General features: G+C 54.8%; 1 protein-coding gene across 9 annotated transcripts in view; it reads left to right on the plus strand.

Annotated features, from left to right (window-relative positions):
* AHDC1 (AT-hook DNA binding motif containing 1) overlaps positions 1–11,567 on the plus strand; it is a 73,476-nt gene extending 61,909 nt beyond the window's left edge. For 8 of the 9 annotated variants that reach the window (XM_063631372.1, XM_063631371.1, XM_063631373.1 and 5 more), the window contains one exon: positions 7,975–11,560. The gene's annotated coding sequence lies outside the window, so the exon portion shown is untranslated. Of the gene's footprint in view, positions 1–7,974 lie in introns of all 9 variants that reach the window. The other variant, XR_010118873.1, reaches the window with a different exon arrangement.
* The last annotated feature ends 4,573 nt before the right edge of the window (positions 11,568–16,140 follow it).

Here is a 16,140-nt window from a genome sequence, read left to right on the forward strand (position 1 = left end):
CCTGACTCTTCTGGGCACAAGTTCTTCCCCCCACTCTCTGAGGCCATCCTCCCTCTGATCCTATCTCTTGCCACTCCTGCAGCCATGTTTAGGCCAGGCCTTGTTCTGAGCCCTCATTTCCTGAAAATGTAATCTCTCCACGACCACACCGACTCACCCTCCTTCTTTCTTATCTTCCCACGTCCCAGAGCAGGGCCACGGAACTGGAGGGTGGTGGCTGGGAGCCTGCCTGTGGACACAGATAGGCCTCTATGCACAACCCAGTTCCATCCCTTACCAGCTAGGTGACCTGGTGAGTCATGTCACCTGATGAGTCACGTCAGCTCTCTGCGTCTCTTGTGAGAATTAAATGAGATTACGCGTGAAGCCCTTGGCCAGGTCCCTGGTACACAGTGAGCACGTAGTCAGTGGCTGGTGATGGGTAGGTAAATACCCCGCAGAGGCTGAACTCCGGAGCCTCTGACCAGCCTGTCTGAGTCACACACCTCCAACCCTCGCCTCTTGTACCTTCACGCAGGACCACAGAGCCGGCCCATCCTCGCCTGTGCCCCTCCTAGGAAGGAGCTTGTATTCTAGTGTGGATCTGGGGCCTTGGGGGAGGCTTTGTGATAGCACCTAGTTCTTTGCTTTAGCAATTGGGCAGAGTCCTCCCTGGAGGACCCAAGGACAAAATGACCCGGCTCAGCTAGAAACGCTGTCATCGCAGTTATGCACACCAATCCTCTCCCCCACTGCAAATATGAAAAATATTTTCTTGTGACTGTAATATGTCATGATTTTTCCCCTGGCAGTTGTGCCATCTTCGTCAGCATAACCTTTGCTGCCATAGTGCACTGTGTTTGTGCTGGAAGGCTGGGGGAAGTAGATGAATTCTGTGTTCACACACATGAGCTAGTGACCTGCTTGGGGCCAGGCATTGTATCCAGTGCTGCCAGTATCACTGAGCAAGACACACAGTGCCCTGCCCCCACAGGGCTTGCAGCCTTTTACAGGTGTTTGTTTAAAACCTCCTTGCCAGGCGCGGTGGCTCATGCCTGTAATCCCAACACTTTGGGAGGCTGAGGGAGGAGGATCACCTGAGGTCGGGAGTTCAAGACCAGCCTGGCTAACATGGTGAAACCCTGTCTCTACTAAAAATACGAAAATTAGCCGGGCATGATGGCAGGTGCCTGTAGTGCCAGCTACTCGGGAAGCTGAGGCAGGAGAACTGCTTGATCCCGGGAGGCGGAGGTTGCAGTGAGCCAAGATCGCGCCACTGCACTCCAGCCTGGGTGACAAGAGCAAAAACTCTGTCTCAAAAAAAACAAAAACAAAAACAAAAAAAAAAACTCCACATGGGCTGGGCACAGTGGCTGATGCCTGTAATTCCAGCACTTTCAGAGGCCGAGGCGGGCAGATCACTTGAGGCCAGGAGTTCAAGACCAGCCTGGCCAACATGGTGAAACCCCATCTCTACTAAAACACAAAAGTTAGCCAGTTGTGGTGGTGTGAGCCTGTAGTCCCAGCTACGTGGGAGGCTGAGGCAGGAGAATTGCTTGAACCCAGGCGTCGGAGGTTGCAGTGAACCACGATCGCACCACTGTACTTCAGCCTGGGCGACGGAGCAAGACTCCGTCTCAAAAAAAATAAAATTAAAAAAAAGAAATCCTCCACATGAGCGTCACTCTCTAGAACAAGGCCTGGGACACTCCCATGAGAAGGATCAGGGACCACCCTCTAAAATCGCTGTGAGCAGGGCAGGCAGCAGGAGATTCCTGGAGGCAGGAAATGGGTCTTGACAAATTTGGGACGTCAGAGGCTTCAGCTCCAGCTCAGCCACCTGGGTTTCTGGCCCAACTCCCTCCCTGTTCCAGGCACGCACCCCACCCCCAGCCCCCCCAGTTCATTCTCCCCATTATGGCCACCAAAGTGCTGGGGTTTGTTTTTTTTTTTTAAGCATTTTTAGATGCACAGTGTCTGGAGTCCCTAAAATATTTATTGGATGAATTGATTAAAACACATCTGCTCCTGTGACTCCATTGCTCTACACCTTCTGATTGCTTCCTTCCCTCTCCAGCCTCCTTCCTTGCCTATAAAATCAAGGCCCGGCTTCCCAGCATGGTATTCAAGGTATTCCAGGCTTCCGTCCTGGCACCCAACCTTTTTTTCAGCCTTCATCTTCCTCACACACACCCTCCCTTAACAGCCAGGAGCATGTGTGGAAACAGGAGGGAGCTCTGGGAGGGCTGGCTCCTAAAGGTGCCCTGTGCTTTTGCTGTTCCTGGCCTGGGTGGTCCCTTTCCTACCCCATCTCCCACCTGTCAGTTCCTATCTTTCACTCAGGCATCACTTCCTCCAAGAAGCATTCCAGGGTCCTTCTCAGGCCCACTTCATCTCTCACCCTTTCTGCATCCGTGACAGCCCCTCCTGGGAATGCCCTCCTTGCCACGCCATCAACTCCTTTAGGGCGATTACTCATGTCTGGGCACCGTCCTCCCCTCCCCCACCCAGTGTCTCATCATGCCTGGGACATTGCAGGTTTTTTTGTTTTTTTTTTAAACTTGAGTTGAAGAAAAGCATATAGAATAGGGAGAATTCTAAGAGGAAAGGTTAAGCCCTGGGGAACGGGATGGGACAATTTCACCCAGTCATCAGGAAGTGCTCCTAACAGAAGGGCAGGGACAGGGTGTGTAAATAATCCAGTTCAAATTCTCAGAGCTCACTGGGCCTGTGGACCTTTCCAAGCACAATCCCTCCAGTTTACAGAGAGGGAAAGGTCCTCGCCTGAGGACTCAGAGCCACCTGGTCACTGAAGCACAGAAGGTAGAGCCAGGAAGGGCCCCTGGGGATTGCCTGGTTCCGTGGTTCTTGCTCTTTCCTCAGCCTCCACTTCAGTTGCATGTCCGACACAAGCCCGTCAGGACCGCCTGTCTTTACATATGGCATCTCCAGCCGGAGGGTGGAGGGGGAGAGAGAGAGAGATGGAGGAGGTGAGGCTAGTCTCCTCCCAGGACAGGTAAGGAATGTGAGGCTCTGAGAGGTGGTAGAGATATAGGGTCACACAAGGCTGGGGAACCCCATTTGGTCCTACTGCCCCACAGCTGGGGAGACAGAGGAAGAAGCTTAAGGAGGGAATGGCTGGCAGAGCTAGAGTTTAAGGAGCACCTCTGGTCAGTAGTGGACTCACATTTGAAACAATTCTCAGGCCGGGCGCGGTGGCTCACGCCTGTAATCCCAGCACTTTGGGAGGCCGAGGTGGGTGGATCACGAGGTCAGGAGTTCGAGACCAGCCTGACCAACATGGTGAAACCCTGTCTCTACTAAAAATACAAAAATTAGCCGGGCATGGTGGCGCATACCTGTAATCCCAGCTACTCGGGAGGCTGAGGCAGGAAAATTGCTTGAACCCAGTAGGCAGAGGTTGCAGTGAGCCGAGATTGCGCCACTGTACTCCAGCCTGGGCAACAGAGCAAGACTCCATCTCCAAAAAAAAAGAAAGAAAAAATTCTCCAGGCCTGGCATGGTGGCTCACCACGCCTGCATTCCCAGCACTTTGGGTGCTGAGGTGGGAGGATCGCTTGGGCCCAGGGGTTTGAGACCAGCCTGGGCAACATAGTAAGACCCCATCTCTACAAAAATGCAAACTAGACAGATGTGGCAGCATGCACATGTAGTCCCAGCTACTCAGGAGGCTGAGGTGGGAGGATCACTTGAGCCCAGGAGTTTGAGGCTGCGGTGAGCCATGATCATGACACTACACTGCAGCCTCGGTGAGTGAGACCCTGTCTCCAAAAAAAAGAAGAGAAAAAAAGCTTCTCTGGAGTAGAAGGAGACACAAACACAGCTTCCCGATCCCTGATTTGGAGCCTCATTGATAATTCATTGAATTCCAGGTCCAACGGTACTTCTGCATACCAGTTGTGGGCTGAGCCCCCAGGAAGCAGTATCCTCTCCACATGGAGGTGACTCACAGGCCTAGCTGCCTAAAAATGTTACAGGGATGGATCAGGCTTTGGGCCTCTGTGGTTTGCCTCTGACCCTTTGTCTTTGGGGCACCATCCCAGTGCCGGAAGATCTCTCCCATCACCTGTTCAACTCCCTTATTTTATAGAATAGAAACTCAGGCCGCCGTGGTGACTCACACCTGTAATCCCAGCACTTTGGGAGACCAAGGCAGGTGGATCACCTGAGGTCAGGAGGTCGAGTCTAGCCTGGGCAACATGATGAAACCTTGTCTCTACAAAAAAATAAAATAATTAGCCAGGTGTGGTGATGTGCGCCTGTAGTACCAGCTACTCAAGGGGCTGAGATGGGAGGATCGCACAGGCCTGGAAGATGGAGGTTGCAGTGAGCCGTGATTGTGCCACTGCACTCTAGCCTGGGTGATAGAGTGAAAACCTGTCACAAAAAAAAACAAAAAACTGAAGCCCAGAGAGAGAAGGGACTTACTCTGGGTTACACAGGAAATCAGTCTCTCAAATTCTAATGCACTTTTTCTTTTCGTGTTTTTTTTTTTTTTTGAGACAGTCTTACTCTGTCACCCAGGCTGGAGTGGAGTGGCACAATCTCAGCTCACTGCAACCTCCGCTTCCTGCGTTCAAGCAATTCTCGTGCCTCGGCCTCCCGAGTAGCTGGGATTACAGGGTGTGTGCCACCACACCTGGCTAGTTTTTGTATTTTTTGTAGAGACGGGGTTTCACTATGTTGGCCAGACTGGTCTTGAACTCCGGACCTCAAGAGATCCACCCACCTCGGCCTCCCAAAGTGCTGGGATTACAGGCATTAGCCACCCTGCCCAGCCTCATGCACTCTTTTTGCCTTCTGCTCTACTGCCTTGTTTGACATTGGACCCTTTCAAGAGAGTAGAGACTAGAGAGTAGAGGTTAGACCTTAACTCATGCCCTGGCAGCCAGTGGGCATGAATGCATGTTTGCTGTTTACTTAAATGAAAGCACAAATATATATTCCTTTTTGGAGGAGAGCAGCCCCCTCTGGACAACCTGATTTATATGTGCTCTGCAGCACTTTGAATCTCTGCTCAGCTGTCCCTCACTGCTGCCAGTGCCAGTCCCCCCCTGACAGGCAGAGACCACTTAATGCCCTGGCACCTCAGATGGTGAAACCACCGGAGCATGAGGACCCAGAGGAATGTGGCTCTGCAGTTGTGTGTCACGGAGGCACTAAAAGGTGAAGTCTGCGGAACAGTGGTTGGTGTGCCGGGGGCCGGTGCGTGCTAGCGCTGGGTGTGCAGCAGCAGTACCACATACAGGTTCCTGCCCTGGAGGAGCCAGGTCGGGATGACAAGGGTATCGTAGCTATGGTAACAGGGTGGTCTAAGGAGGTGTTCTGAAGTTGTGCAAGGCCGGAGCTGGACCTTGACATGCTGGCCAGACTCAGGTCAGTCCCCGCTCTGTCATTCAGTCAGCGTATGTCTCGCCCCAGCATGTGCTGGGCAGTGTTCAGCGGTAGTTGAAGAGCCGCAGTCTCTCCTGCCATGACCAGGTTAGCTGCCTCCCCAGGACCTTCCGTGGCACAGCCCCCGTCTCCCTGCATGGTAATTACCTGGTTTGGGGTCTGCTTTGCTTTCCCCTGTATCTGTGAGCCTCTCAAGGACAGGAACCAGATGGGTCTTGGTCTCTGCTTTGTCCCCAGTGCCTAGCACTGGGCTGCCTGGCACGTTAGTGTCTGGTCCTGCTTTGTGGAGAGCTGAACCTGGTGAGGTCAGGGTTCCACGCAGCCACAGCATTCTCCCCCACCTCCATGAGAACCCTGGGGCTTTTGGGCTTTGATTTCCCCCCTCCCCCGCTCCCTCCCATCCCGAAGATTCTGCCAACGTCTCTGGCTGGCCAAGTCCTGAAAGCTGGGGAGGGTAGTGGGAGGAGGAAGGTGAGACGCGATGGGCGGCTTAGCAGAGGGTGAGAAAGCCTCCTGCTGCCTGGCCGCAGGCACCGCGGGAATGGCTCTGGCAGCAGCCGCCTGCTGGGCTGAGATCACCATGGAGACCTGGCTTAGAGAGGGTCACTGGCAGTGGCTAAGGGCCGGGGGTGGGGGTGGGGGTGCAGGGATTTGTGCAGAGGCTCCCAGCCTGCCCCGGGGCCCTTGGAGGGAGCAGGGGAGGCTGGCATTGGACAATATCAGTTTGCCAGTGGTTTGGAGCAGCCCGTCCTAAAGTCCCCTTCCCTTGTCACCCCAACACCCCAGCAGAGGTTCTTTAGCTTGGCAACTGCTCTTTAACCGCAATAGAGCAGTCCTCTGGATAGATGCTCCCAGCCCTCTGGCTCAAGCAGTTACCCCAGATAAAATCGTTCTGCTCCCTAATAGACACCCCTCTTGTCTCTGCAGCCTGTTTACCGCCTGACTGTGGAGAGCTTGCATTCATCCCAGCAGCAGCCCCTGCCCCAAGAGCTGCTTTTCTACCTATCACCCCATTGCAGCACAGCTGTCACCCTCCCAGGCGCACCGCTCGCCCCTACGGCTAGTATTCCATCCTCCTGCAACTGCAGGCGACCTGACAGCTTAACAAAGATGCAGCTTTTCTCCTCTCCTATGCCTCTGCCTGCCACCTGGTCTGATCCACCAGGATGAGGTGCTGCCCTGCCCCTGCAGGAGCCCACCTGGTTCCCCTGGACCTTGGGGGAGTGCTGGCAAGTCCAGCCTCAGGACAAAAGTCGTCCCCGGGGCTGACTGCCCAGCAGACAGCAGCCGAGGCTGAGCAGAATTTCAATGTGGCTCTGGTAGAAAGGGAAGCCAAGAGTACAAGGGAGGAGAGGCTTTCTGCCGCCGCCTGATTCCTGCTGGTGTGGGGGAGGACGGATGGGCCCCTAAGGAACCTGAGGAGGCCGTTTCAGCATCCTCACCTCGCCCCTTAATTCAGATGGAGATGGTCGCACACTGAGGGTGGGAGATGTGTGTTCGGGGCTCTGAGAGGAGGACAGAAGTCTGAAAGGACCAGGCTGATGACTGGAGCTCTTAGGAAGTCCCGAGCCCAGCCCTGTCCTTCAGGGGACCTTCTCACTCACCCTAGCAGAGCTGTGAATCCAGGCGGTCTAGCCAAGCTGGGGGTCTGGGTAGGGAAGTCAGATCCCCAGGGCCCCGCAAGCATAATGAGAACTGTCTGGGAAAAAGGGGTGCTTCCAATCTTGAGTGTCTGGTGATGGGAGGAACTGGGAACTTGGGAGTGTCTGAGCTTCAGGAAGGCAGGGCTAAGCCAGACACAGATGGCTTTGTGTTGGGCAGTTTCTCTGTTCTCTCACTGAGAAAGACTTCCTCCTCACCTCACCTCGCTAAGGAACAGAATGGCATTGGTAAGAAGAGGATTGGATTTAGAAGAAATAAAAGCAGTTGTTCACACCTGTGCTGTGTGCTGAGGCCCTGCCCTCCCCATGATGTCATTCCTCAGAACAGCCTAAGTTGGAGGAATTACTAAACTCATCATGACATGAGGAGGCAGGTTTGGAGAGCCCAACTGCCCCAGAAAAATAGTAATGAATAATAATCAGTATAATGTATTATGCACTTAAGGACCAGGCTTCATCTGTCCTATACCGCTGAATCCTCCCGACATACCAATGGGGTAGTTCAGTTACCTTCTTTTTACAGATGGGTAAACCGAGGCTCACAGAAGTTCAACAACATGCCCACGGTCGTGGCGCTATTAAAGAGTGGCACTGGTATTTGAACTCAGCTGTGTCTGATTCCAGAGCCCAAGCTCTTAACAAATTCCACTGCCTGGAACCCCAGCTCCTCACCCAGCACCTGCTTCATCCCATGGTTTGGGGCTTGGACACGCATATTTTACAGATGGGGAAACTGGGCTCAGAGAAGGCAGGTCTGAGTTTTTGTGAGAAAGAACAATGGTTAGCTTTCCCCCCCCCCCCGACCCCGCCGAATCCTGGGAGGAGCTGGGTGGGGGGTCTCCCTCTTCACTTCCCTCATCTCAGAGCACAGTCGATGCCTGCCACTCACTCCTGCCTCTTCTCTTGTGTTTCTTTGCAGCTTTCAGAAAACCAACGCCAAGATCCCTCCCAGCGTCCACATCGTCCTCTGGCAGGAGCGCCTCCCCCCTCTGCCTCCCACCCTGCCCCCTACACCCCCTGCAGACCCATCTCCCTCCACCCCCTCCCGCCCATCTCCTCCACGCAGAAGCCGAAGGTGAGCCCTTTCTGCACAAAACCAGCAATTGTAAATACTTTTTAAAAATGTACAAAACTTAAAAACAAAACACAGTTTTAGAAAAAGACAAAAAAAAAAAGAGAGAGAGAGAGCGAGAGAGAGAGAGTGTGCAAGAGGTTGCGAGCGGGGCCCTGAGGTGTCCAGAACCCCTGCAAGTATGCACTGAGAAATTTATCTACAGGTCGTTTGACAAAAATGAACAATATCCTATTTATTGTATATACTGTTTTATTATAAATCGTGGATTGTATATTGCATTCTGTAAACCTGCTGTGGTCCCGTGGTGTGCAAATTCGCATGGTAGGGGGGAGGGAGAAGAACCTCTTGCGGGAGCTTTTTTTTTCTTTCTTATTTTTCACTCTTTTGGGTTTTCTCTTCTGTTGTTGTTGTTGTTGTTTTCTGTTGGCAGGACACACCCAAAGATCCAAGTTTGTATTAAAAAGAAATGAAAAAAAGCAAAAAAAAAAAAAAAAAAAAAAAAAAAAAAACCAGTCTTGTGTCTTGTGAAAGGGGGAGTGAGGGTGGAGGGAATGGAAGGGACACCGCTGGGTTTTGTCACCAGCTACTGGTTCTCCAGAGGAGTTGAAATACCTACATGTGTTCCTGGCCACTGAGTTCTCCCTTCTGCCTGAGATCTGGGTCACCCTTGCATCTGGGTTCCCCCTCATTTCACTCCAGGCCCTGGGTCTCCCCTGCCTCTGAGCTCCCCACTCTGCTGCCGAGGACATCCTGGCCCTTGATCATGCATTCAGTCCTAGGTCCAGGGATTCTGCCTCTTGGACCTCCATTTTGTCCTAGGTCCTGGGTCTCCTCTGACTCTCCCTATATTCTATCCCAAGTCCAAGGTCTCCCCAAATGCTGGGTTTCCTCTCCCTGAGGGACCTCCATCATGGGGCTCCTGCTTCTGGACCCCCTTATTCCATCGAAGGTCCCAGGTCTCTGCCTCGGGTCCCTCTGTGTGTCCTGTGTATTCATGGCCTTTGGGCCTCACAGTTCTACTCTGGTTCAGGGACATCTCTCTTGGCGACACTCATTCCGTCCTAAGTCCAGGAGCCCTCATGGGGCCTCCCTTTCCCACTAGGAATGGAGTGACCCCCGACCCCCGTCTATGTGTCTCCCATTTGCCCCAGGTCATCAGTCTTCTCTGCTTCCAGGCCCCTCATTTTACCCCAACACACCCACATCTGCTTATGCAGAACCTGGGATATGACCAGGCCAGTCACCCCAGTGTTGCTCTGCCCTCCCCTGTCTGTCTACCCTGAACCCCAAATGTTTCCTCCCTGCTTTGGTCAACTTTGGAAAAAGAAGACTCCTAACCCTGTGCCTGCGTCCGGTGGGCCTGGAAGAGCTGAGCTGTTTCCTGATCCCTGACCTTGGGGACCTCTTGGGTGCCCTTGCCCAAATGATGCCCACTTTGGCCTCCCTGGTCTTTGGGAAGCAGTTTTTCCCATAGACCCATTTTATGTTTAAGTTCTGCTGAGTGTGGCTTCATGTCCCTCCTCAGTGAAGCTCAGGGAGAAGCCAAGGGATAGTGCCACGGGGCCTGCCCTCCCTGACCCAGCCAGCTAGGCCCTGGCCTCAGGAGAGTCAGAGGAGCCCGTGGTCTGAGGAGGAAACACACCTTCTGGGCACACCTGTCTGGAAGAGGCAGGAGGACTCGGGTCACAGTCCCCTGAAACTAGCCTCTGTGCTGGAAGCAAAAGGCTCATCCACCCACCAAGCCCCCTCCCTGCATCCCCCAGACTCAGAGATGAAGACATGACCCTGTGCTTCCTGACTGCTGACTGGAAAGACAACGCTATGCTCAAGCTAACGATGCAGTATGGAGCTGGAAGTGGGGGCAAGAAGCAGTGAGACCCCCTGAGAGTTAGGGAGGAGGGCTTCTCTGAGGAGAAAGCTTCTACAGGGCCAAGCCTGAGGTGCTGGGCAGAAAAGTGAGGAGTTCCCGGAGGAGGAAGGGGATGTGCAAAGGCCCAGAGATTCGAAAGGGTGACAGGAGGCAGGAGCCACATGCAGTTAGCTCTGTTGGGCACACTCTGTGTTTGGGGAGGGGAGAGGGTTTTGGCAGCGTCACTCTGGGTAGGGTGGAGGCTGGCTGCAGCGGGTGGGCAGTATCAGAGAAAGCAGTGGCTGAGGCTCAGATAGGCCAACCCCAGAGAAACGTGTTCAGCCCCAAGAATCAGCTGCAGGGAGAAAGTGCCTGTGTTCAGCGGCTGCTGAGGAAGAAGAGACTCGGGGAGGCTGTCCAGGTGGGGCAGGCCAGGCCCAGTTGGCTTCAAGGGAATCAGAGTGGGGCCTGGTGAGTCTGCTGAGGGCTAGAGGAGTGGCGGCCCAGAGGAGGTTTCGGGGAGGGGAGGAGATAGTGGTGGATTGCTCAGTGGAAGGGACTGGGGCTCAACATGAGATAGGTCTTGAGAAGGGGAGGAAGGGCAGTGAAGGGTTGTGGGCCCCAGGGCTCTGGAGCTGGGGCAGAGAGAGGAGACCCAGGAAAGAAATGGGAGTTTGACGAGTTGATTATGGCACAGCGAAGGGGCTCCTTAACTCAAAGGGAAGATGGGAGTTCACTATGAAGAGAGGGGCACAGGGAGAGGGAAGTGATGGGAGGAAGGCTTGGTGAGAACAGGGGCTCCAGAGATGGGAAGGGAGGGGCAGCAAGGGAATGGGCGCTCAGGGAGGGGAGGGGTTTCAGCCTAGGGTCTGCTGCTTAGTAAGGGCTGAGGGAGGCCGTGGTGTATTTTGGAGACCAGACTCGGGAGATGGACCAGGGCCTCTGGGATGGAAGGTTCTCTGTGCCCTTAGGTAAGGGCAGCAGAGACCCTGCACAGTGTATGATGCAGGTTTGGGGCACACCCTGTTTTGATCGGTTCTTTTCAGAGGTCAGGGCCCTACCACCACCCCAGTGCCACACATGATCCCAGAATGCATCAAGGCAATGTGGCTCTCAGATACGTGGGTTTCGCCATCATTTATTAAACACTTCCCTGAGGTGTTTATTCTTCAGAACAATCTTTGAGGTAGAGAAAGATGCTCACTTGGTTTACAGATGAGAAGACAAGTTCCCAGACATAGAGTAAGGGACCGGTCCAAAGTTCACATGGAAAGTGGCAGAAGTAGGTTGGCCTAGGCTTTAGGCCCTTCCTTTATTTTTTTCCCCCTTTTTGTATTTTTCTTTTATTTCTGCTTTTTAGAGATGGTGTCTTGCCATGTTCCCCAGGCTGGTCTCAAACCCCTGACCTCAAGCAATTCTCCGGCCTTGGCCTCCCAAAGTGCTGGGTTTACAGGTGTGAGCCACCACGCCCGGCCTTTTTTTCTTTGTTAAGTTTTTTTCCTGCCTGGCGCGGTGGCTCACGCCTGTAATCCCAACACTTTGGGAGGCCGAGGCGGGCGGATCACCTGAGATCAGGAGATCGAGACCATCCTGGCTAACACGGTGAAACCCCATCTCTACTAAAAACACAAAAAATTAGCAGGGTGTGGGCGCAGGCGCCTGTAGTCCCAGCTACTTGGGAAGCTGAGGCAAGAGAATGATGTGAACCCGGGAGGCGGAGCTTGCAGTGAGCCAAGAGCGCACCACTGCACTCCAGCCTGGGCAACAGCGCAAGACTCCGTCTAAAAAAAAAAAAAAATTTCCCTTTTTTTTTTTCTTTTTTTTTTTTTTTTTTATCCCGAGACAGAGTCTTGCTCTGTCTCCCAGGCTGGAGTGCAGTGGCGCAATCTCGGTTCACTGCAACCTTCGCAATTAAAGCAATTCTCCTGCTTCAGCCTCCCAAGTAGCTGGGATTACAGGTGCCCACATGCCCAGCTAATTTTTGTGTTTTTAGTAGAGACAGGGTTTCACCATGTTGGCCAGGCTGGTCTTGAACTCCTGACCTCATGATCCGCCCGCCTTGGCCTCTCAAAGTGCTGGGATTACAGGCTGAGCCACTGCACCTGGCCTTTCTTGCTTTTTCGTAACAGTTTTAAGGCGGGGGAGGGGGGGAATCTGCTTATAAAATCCAAAAATCCATTCTGTAATTTAAAATTTTTATTTTTTAATTTAATTCAATTTTTTTTTTGAGACGGAGTCTCGCTCTGTCGCCCAGGCTGGAGTGCAGTGACGCCATCTCGGCTCACTGCAAGCTCCGCCTCCCGGGTTCACGCCATTCTCCTGCCTCAGCCTCTCCAAGTAGCTGGGACTACAGGCACCCGCCACCACGCCTGGCTAATTTTTTGTATTTTTAGTAGAGACGGGGTTTCACCGTGGTCTCGATCTCCTGACCTCGTGATCCACCCGCCTCGGCCTCCCAAAGTGCTGGGATTACAAGCATGAGCCACCGTGCCCGGCCTACTGTCCTGTATTTAGTGTACTGTCCTAGGTGTGTATGTACACTGTATTTAGTGTACTGTCTTTAGTGTACTGTCTTTAGTGTACTGTCTTTAGTGTACTGTCCTAGGTGTGTATGTACACTGTGGTATCCATTAGTGTTTTTCACTCTGAGTAGCTGTCAATTACCATGGGTTCTCCCCCACACCAGAGACCTGGTATGAACATATTCACTCAAACATTTCTTAAGCACCTTCCAGGCACCGTCGAAGGCACTTGGGGACTCAACAGTGAGCAGACAGTCAGGGGCCCTGCCTTTGAGTGTCTAATCTGATGGAATTGACAAATTTAGTCATGCGTTTTTCCCTGTGAGTGGCAGGGGTTCGAGCCCCTCGAGGGTTGCTGAGGGGGGGAAATGAGGGGTGGACATCTGACCCTCAGACCTTAGGACGGGGAGAGACTTTCTGGTGTGGCTGCGTATGCTGGGTCTTCTGGCCTTGTGTGGATGAGATTGAGAGAGGGAGGCCCAGGGCATGTTTCTGGGCTTGAATGAGTGTGGCTGGCTGTGTGGCATGTGTGTAAAGGTGTGCATGATTTGGGCCTGTGAAAATGTGGACGGTGGTGGTGGGGAGAGGAGGTTTTTCATGGAGGAGGGCTGTGTACAAGGTAGGCACTAGCCCAGTGCGTCACACAGATGCGCACATGCATGTACACGTGTCCACACACACACAGCCAGCTGTGAGGAGGAGGCTGGCTTCCAGTCCCAGGGCCAGGAGAACTCTGCTTTGGGTATGTGGGGGAGGCACAGCTGGGGCTGGAAACTCTAGAGTGGGAGGGAGGGAGAGAGGAAGGGAGGCTGAGGAGCCGCATCCTTGATCTCTTCTGTTTCTGCAGTTCCGGACGCCGTGCTCTGGGTCTCTGTGTGCCTCTGAGTCTCCCTCTCTCTAATGTCCGGATCTTGGCATCTCTGTTCCTCTCTTCTCCGTCTTGGGCTTTGAGGCTGATCACGTGACTGGATCTCCACCTCTCCAGCCTACTTGGCTGTGTCTCCCTCCATGTCTCTGTCTCTGCCTCCATGTCTGCCTCTGCCTCTGCTTCCGTGCCCTTCCCTGTCCTTGCCAGGTGGGGGGAGGGGGGCCCAGTGCTCAGGGAGCAGGTGTCGGCTCACTCAGGCAGCAGGGAGTGAAGCCGAGGAGGGCAAAGAGCCAGCAGCCCCTGGACACACAGCCACACTCCAGGAGACGTGGGGCACTCACAGGAACACACAGTGATATGCATGGGGAGAGGGGCTCCTGAGGGCACTCACAGGGACATAGACGTACAAAAGTCCACACGCAGCCACACCCGAAACACGCAGGGATGCCAGACAGATATCCACGGGCCACACACAGACACAAAGGCGCACACACAGGTACTCATTCAGGCACACACGGACATCCAGAGTCGCCGGCACACCCAGGGCGTTCCTCCTGGGGAAAACCCAGAGCCATGGACGCGCGCACGGACACGCACACACCCCTTGGGCGCGTACAGACACAGATACAGAGTCACAGGTACGCTCGGTTAACCGGCAGTCACACTCAGGCACTCGGGGCTAAGGAGCAGATGAGCACAGACAGGCACAGACCCTCCAGGACAATCGGAGACCGACAGAAAAGCACAGAAGGCCCGCCGAGGGACCCGCCGAGGGACCCACCGAGGGGCACACCCAGGCGAGGGCAGAACGTCCTCAAGGACACATTCCTCCCTCGGGCCTCACTCTGGAGCACCTGGGGACACGCCCATGGGCGGCTGCACGGGCGGCAGGACGCCCCAGCGCACCTGGCGCCCCCGGCGCTCCCCTAGGCGCCCGAGCCGAGTGTGCGTGCGTGCCCGTGCGCGCCGCCACCTGTGGGAGGAGAGGTGCGCGCTGCGCCCGGGGCTGCCCGCCTAGCGCTGTGCGGGGGGAGCTGTTGCCATGGCGCGCGGAGCGCGGCCGCATACTAATGGGGCGGCCACGGGCGCTGCCCCCACAGCTGCCCCCCTGCTGGCCCGGCTCCCTCCTCCAACTCCTTCCTCCGGCTCCAGCCAAGTCACCCCGGGGCTGGCGGCCCTGGCCCACGCACCCCACTCGGTGGGCCTGAGCCCCTCGCCTAAGGCCTGGGGGCCCTTGTCTCCCCTTTCCCGGCAGAGAAGTCCCAGGCCCGGCAAAGGGCGGCGCTGGGGCCGGCGAGGGCGAGGGCCTGGGCCTGGGCACTGCGGAGGCTGCCTGGCCTGGACTCAGGCACCAAGCGGGCACGGCAGCTGGGAGCGCAGGTGCTGCCCTGGAAATGGGGTGGTTGTCCTGGGAGGGGGCGGGACAGGGGAAATAAAGGGGGAATTTAACCCTTCCTTCCCCCAGGCTTGGCTGGGGAGGGGAGAGGACTTGACCATCTCTCCAGTCCTGGTTGTGGCTGCTCTGAGGGTCCCCATCCCTCAGGACCTGCTCCTCATCACTCCAGGCCCTAAAGTGACTGGTGAAGTTAGGAGTGTGTGAAGTGCCCCAGGTCTAGGTGGAGGGGGTGGTGGCACGTGAAGGGTTAATACCTCCTCATACCTTGATTCCAGTCCCGGAGCTGCCCTGACCCCCTACCTCCTCAGTCCCGCTGTGTTAATTGGCGCGGAGGGGTGAGGCCTATCCTGGCGTGGGGGGAGCCAGCAGAGGGTTTGCAGGTAGAGGCAGTGGGAGGGGGCCTAATGGAGGGGGGGGAGCCAGGCGGTTGCCTAGCAACCCCACAGCTGTCTGTTGACCTAGAAGAAGCTGCGCCGTCTTGACACAGCTGGTGTTTACATGTAACCGAGGCTCTGGCTTAGCGCTTGCTTGGAGGAAAGCTGAGGTAGGGCCCTCGTGGTAGCCTGGCCCCGGCCCCCGGCTGTCGTGAGCTCCCTGCCTGCCTGCCCTCTTTGCTTCAGCTCCCACCTGAAGTCCAACGGAGAAAGAGTGGGAGAGCAGATCTCAGGGTTGCAGGCTTTGGGGCTGGGGAAAGTTGCTGAACACACACACACACACACACACACACACACACACACACACACAAATGCCTGAGGCCTTCTACACAGAAATGGTGGGAGACTGGGAAAAGCAGAGGCAGACTCCAGCCCACACGGAAAACACCAACATACAGAGGGACACGTGGCCCTACAGACCTGCAAAATCAAACTGACCTAGGCACGCAACACAGGCACGTAGGTACCGCAGACATAATGACAACCAGGAATACAGACACACAGACACACAGAAACATGGTAATCGAAACACTGACACACAGATGCACCCACATACACCTCCATACACAGAACAAACAGGGACTGACCTTCTGACAGAGACACGCACTCGACCACACTGACACACAAACAGAAACCCCCCACGGTGACATCAGCAACTCCCGCATGAATGCAGAGTCCATCCCTGCTAGTGTCTGCAGGCCTGCACAGTGAAAGGCAGAAACCCATATACAGAGTCATCCATGTGCACACACAAGAACACAGAGAAGGTCGGGTGTGTAGGCTCACGCCTGTAATCCCAGCACTTTGGGAGGCCGAGGTGGGCAGATCACCTGAGGTCAGGAGATCGAGACCATCCTGGCTAACATGATGAAACCCTGTCGCTACTAAAAATACAAAAAATTAGCTGGGTGTGGTGGCACACGCCTGTAGTCCCAGCTACT

The sequence above is a fragment of the Symphalangus syndactylus genome, chromosome 22 (genome assembly GCF_028878055.3).
Source record: "Symphalangus syndactylus isolate Jambi chromosome 22, NHGRI_mSymSyn1-v2.1_pri, whole genome shotgun sequence".
Taxonomy (NCBI): Eukaryota; Metazoa; Chordata; class Mammalia; order Primates; family Hylobatidae; genus Symphalangus; species Symphalangus syndactylus.